Below are 5,420 nucleotides of genomic sequence, written 5' to 3' on the forward strand. Positions count from 1 at the left end.
ATTTAGCACCGTTGCTTATAGTTGTTGGCCATGGCTTGCGATGAAAATCAGGCTTATTTCATAGGACCTTGGCATAGTAGAACCGGAGTTAGAAACAATAATGAATCAGCTAAAGCAGAAAGAATTTATCAAACATGAAAAGAACTAGTTAAAACTCTCAAAGGAACAAATAACAATTTTAAGTAAACTACAAAGCAAGCTACTCAAGAACTAAAGTAAATACAGGAAAACTACGCAGGAGATTCATCACTAATACCTTATTGCAAATGGAAATTTTAAATTTCAAATGTAAAAATGGCTAATCAGAAAGAGAAATTTCAATATTCCAATGAAAGGCAAGTAAATATGAAACATATTATGCAAAGTGAACAATGGTAAACATGCCACTTCGACAAAATAAAGTTTATTTCCTAGTAGAGCTTAAAGATTGTAATGCTTTCACATAATTTTCCAAGATGAAACACCACTTAAAATGTTATCCAACAGTAGAGCTACAAGAATAAAATATTATCAACTCAACTCCTTGAATATGCCATCCTCTATTTTATCCAAGACGGGTCGACAACCACAGAGCAAAATCAATGCTCCACTCATCTGATTCAGGTCCAGATCTATACTTTAATACCTCTGGGGCGACGTACTATGCACTTTCGACTGAGACACATTGACATTTTTAAAGAGTCTAAGCAAACTTAGACCTCAACATCAAGTGAAGTTTGCGTAGAAGAGACAAAAACAGAAACAAAGCACCAACATGATATACAAGTAAAGTAGTAGTAGTAGCAGCTTAACAGAGGTTGAAAACGTTGCTTTCATTTTTCATTATGGTAAAAATGGAATAAGTTCTTATACTAACGGGTAAAAACACTACTCACAACATATTATAATCCAATACAGAGCATTTCTATATTCATACAAGAAAAAACAGAGCGACAAATATCAAAGAATACTCAGACTACCTTAAACACAAAGAAGTATCAGATTCATACTTAACTTTCTAAGCTATAAATTAATGAACAACAATAATATACACAGTGTTATTCCATAAAAAGGGGTCTAAGAAGATAGGTTGTACATAGACCCTACCCCTACATTGGATGTAGAGAGTTTGTTTTTGATAGATCCTCAATTTGAGAAAAATTAGATACAAATATATCAAGAAAATAAAAAATCAAATAGAGATGTTTGATAAATCTAAAAAACTATTAATCAAAAGATAACTTGCCTCATTATTTTCACTTTCAAATACTAACGTATCATCATACTGCATTAAAAGCAAACAGAGATTTCTGCATGTATGTATGTATACATACTGCATAAACTTCCAATTTAAGGCTCAGATATTATAAGCAGGGCAAAAGGAAACAACATATCCATCATGGATGCAGACCTTATCGGGTCACCCCGCCAACAGGGTAAGCTCAAAATACCCGATCCAACTCTAGACAAATTTTATTAGTCATTATCATAGCCTCATAGATAAACAGGAAGATGAGAAGAAGCACATGTAATAAGCCAGTACAAACAATAACTTAGTGAAACAGACCCTTAAGATATTTATGTATATGTATCTATATATCTTGCACAAACTTCTAATTTTCAAAACAATAATGTAAGCAAACATACCCTTAAGATAAATGGTGGTTTATTTTTACTTTATTTTTTAATTAGTGGCAAAACAGAGAGAGGGCATCCACCATTAAAAGACACCCCAATACCTCTCTGTTTGCCTTATTTTCAAGAATCCATGTATATATATATATATATATATACTTCGCTTGAAGGAAAGAAAATTTTACGTTTAGTCTGAGGTTTAAGTCTGACGAGAATAATATTCTACGACTAGCAATTCATTTATTTTCAAACCGACCCATTTACTATCTATTATTTGATTGACTAATCCTTTATATTGGAATGGGTGAAGGGTCAAATGATTTGGTAATTCTTCATGAGGGGATGAATCTAGAGAAATTTGAATCAGAGCTCTAGATTTTTGTTTATCCTTTACCGTAATACTATCTTGGGGTTTGCAGCGATAACTTGGTATATCTACTATACGACCATTAACTAAAATATGTTGATGGTTACCTAATTGACGGGCTACGGGAATAGTTGAAACCATACCCAATCGAAAAAGGATGTTATCCAAGCGCATTTCAAGTAATTGTAGTAAAACTTGACCTGTTGACCCCTTGGCTTTTCTGGCGATACGAACGTATTTAAGTAATTGTCGTTCTGTAAGACCATAATGAAAACACAATTTTGTTTTCTTCTAGACGAATACGATATTGAGATTTTTTTCTGGAACGCGATTGGTTTCTAAGATCATTTCCGGTCCTAGGCTTTTTATTAGGCGTCGTATTTTTTTGAAACGAGGTCCTCGGGCGACATAAAGACTCCTTATTCTTATTTCTTATTTAGTATTTCGAATTAATTCTTATTTCTATTTATTTTTTATTGAATTTTATTTTACAGAATAAACCTAAACTAAAACTAAACTAAACTAAATGAAGCGAAGTTTACTGAAATAGTGTACTTGTACTATTACTATTTAATATAAATACTATAAAGAAAAGAAGAATGGGGTGAATTGGATAAATATACAGAACCCCTTCTATTATATATATAATCCTTTCCTGACATAATTGGAAGTTCCTATAATAAATTGATAGCTTTTGGAAAAGGAGGAAGGCGCTATTTCCCTATTCTTTTTTTTCCATTTTTTAGATGATTGATAATGTTTCTTTGAAACCAAAGAATAGGGAAAAGCCGGCTATCGGAATCGAACCGATGATCATCGCATTACAAATGCGATGCTCTAACCTCTGAGCTAAGTGGGCCCACATCACATAAGTCTTATATGCATAGTAATTGCCTAAACTACTGGAATTGGAATTATTAACTATTCAATATTATATTGAATATTCTAGATTCTAGAGCATAAGGATTACTATAGCAATCTAGAATTTCGATTTATCACAATTCTAATAACAATTCTAATACTAATATCATTAAATAGTGATTGCAAAGATTGTTAATATTCTTTTTATTTTCATTTTCAATTTGAATGGTAAATATTCTTTTTCATTTCTTTTTTTGGCATTTGAAATCTTTTTTACTACAGTTCTATATTTGATTCTATATCATATATATCTCTCATTCTATATTTATTTAAAAATTGTTTAATGGAACGGTTAGTTATAATTAATGAAACATTCCTCCGCTTTCAGGAGAAAGTGAAGATAAAAAACAAGAATCGATTGTTCAAGTATTCCAAATTGAATGGTAAAATGATAGGAAGAGGGACATATAGATGGGGTATAGATCCATCTATATTGAATTACGGATTCCGAAATGATAAAATCATTTTTGATTGGATAAAAAAAGGTCACCTATAGAAGATAGTTAAGAAAATCAAAGAGGAGAAAACACGTTTTTGAGATAGGAATCGGTATCTAATGAATTCAATGGTTCCAGTATAAATGAAAGAAAAAGAAAAAGGAATGACATCACAATGAGATCCTAATCTCAAAACAAAAAGAAAGGGGGATATGACGAAATCAGTAAACGCTACAGACTTAATTGGATTGAGCCTTGGTATGGAAACTTACTAAGTGATCACTTTCAAATTCAGAGAAACCCTGGAATGAACAAAAATGGGCAATCCTGAGCCAAATCCTATTTTCTGAAAACAAGTAAAGGTTCAGAAAAAAAGGATAGGTGCAGAGACTCAATGGAAGCTATTCTAACAAATGGAGTTAAATGTGTTGGTAGAGGAATCTTTACATCGAAACTTCAGAAAGAAAAAGAATGAAGTGAAGGATAAACGTATATACATACATATTGAATACTATATCAAATGATTAATGACGACCCGAATCCCTGATCAAATCATTCACCCCATAGTCTGATAAATCTTTTAAAGAACTGATTAATTATATGAGAATAAAGATAGAGTCCCGTTCTACATGTCAATACCGACAACAATGAAATTTATAGTAAGAGGAAAATCCATCGACTTTTAAAATCATGAGGGTTCAAGTCCCTCTATCCCCAAAAAGACTATTTCAACCCCCAACTATTTCTCCGACCCCCTTTCCTTAGCAGTTCCAAATTACTTATCTTTCTCATTCACTCTATTCTTTTAGAAATGGATTTTTCTTTTAGAAATGGATTTTAGCGTAAATGGCTTTCTCTTAAGCCTTGTGATATATATGATACACATAGAAATGAACATCTTTGAGCGAGGAATCCCTAGTTGAATGATTACCAATATCATTACTCAATACTGAAACTTACAAAGTCATCTTTTTGAAGATCGAAGAAATTCCCCAGCTTTGATAAAATTTTTTAATCGACTTTTGTCCTTTTAATTGACAAAGACCTATTGACAAAGACCCGTTTATGTGCTAAGATCAAATTTGTTAAGATAAAATTAGAGTAACAAGCAGAGAACTGAGTAACAAGCAGAGAACTAAAATCCTCATGTTAACAAACGGTTCCAATTGGGAAGTCCAGAGGACTCTAAATCCTCCTGTTAATGGGGACTTAAAATTCTCATGTTCGAGGTTCCAATTGGGATTGGTATAGCCCTGAAAATCCTCGGGTTACTAGTCCCAACCTTGATAAAAAATCTGGATTGGGAATAGCCAGGATAGCTCAGTTGGTAGAGCAGAGGACTGAAAATCCTTGTGTCACCAGTTCAAATCTGGTTCCTGGCACATGATTAATTTGTATGAGTCTCTCTTCACTAGAAATAATTTCTAATTAATTGATATGAATCAACATACATATTCTTTTAGAGTCTAGATTAGAATAATAGCTTTATCCAGTTTGGCGAGATATACCCCATACTATGTTCTATATGGGTAGAGTTTCTTAGATAAAGTATCGAAAAGAATTGGATTCTATCTCCTCTTTTTTTTCTCCTCTCGTTCAAACGAATTTGAATACGTAATACATATTCGAAAGGTAAAATTGGTTAATTGTTGAAAGGCTCAAAAGTCGAATCCAGGGGGGTTGAAATAGACAAGATTCAGCTCAGATCCAAAGAAATAGAATTCGATATTCTATCATTTCTTTGTCTTTTCTTTCATATTTGATTTCTTCATTCCGGATTTCTCCATCCCTTCCTATATGCCCTTCTAGAACCCGTCTAAGTAATGTGCGCAGTACAAAGTTCATGATGCAGAACTCATTTGGTTCATCCTATTGGTATGACTCATCCGAAATAAGTATCTTCCAAATAAATGTGAGAATTACAATGAATCCCTAATTGTCTTTTTTTTGTTAGCCTATTGACAATTCCCTAAATTAGACCTGCTTAATCTAGAACAGAACGTGCAATCCTTGAATATCTTAAATTGTCTAAGTGGAAATAGCTTTCTTATCATTCAATGAGCATCTTGTATTTCATAAAA

At 32.5% G+C, this 5,420-nt stretch overlaps 2 non-coding genes across 2 annotated transcripts; one reads left to right on the plus strand and one right to left on the minus strand.

The window, feature by feature from the left end:
• Window positions 1–2,767: 2,767 nt before the first annotated feature.
• TRNAT-UGU lies at window positions 2,768–2,840 on the minus strand. Its single transcript has one exon. It is a non-coding gene; the product is annotated as a tRNA-Thr (tRNA).
• A 1,808-nt stretch (window positions 2,841–4,648) lies between these two features.
• Window positions 4,649–4,721, plus strand: TRNAF-GAA. Its single transcript has one exon. It is a non-coding gene; the product is annotated as a tRNA-Phe (tRNA).
• Window positions 4,722–5,420: the final 699 nt, after the last annotated feature.

Source organism: Capsicum annuum, unplaced genomic scaffold (genome assembly GCF_002878395.1).
Source record: "Capsicum annuum cultivar UCD-10X-F1 unplaced genomic scaffold, UCD10Xv1.1 ctg80117, whole genome shotgun sequence".
Classification (NCBI taxonomy): Eukaryota; Viridiplantae; Streptophyta; class Magnoliopsida; order Solanales; family Solanaceae; genus Capsicum; species Capsicum annuum.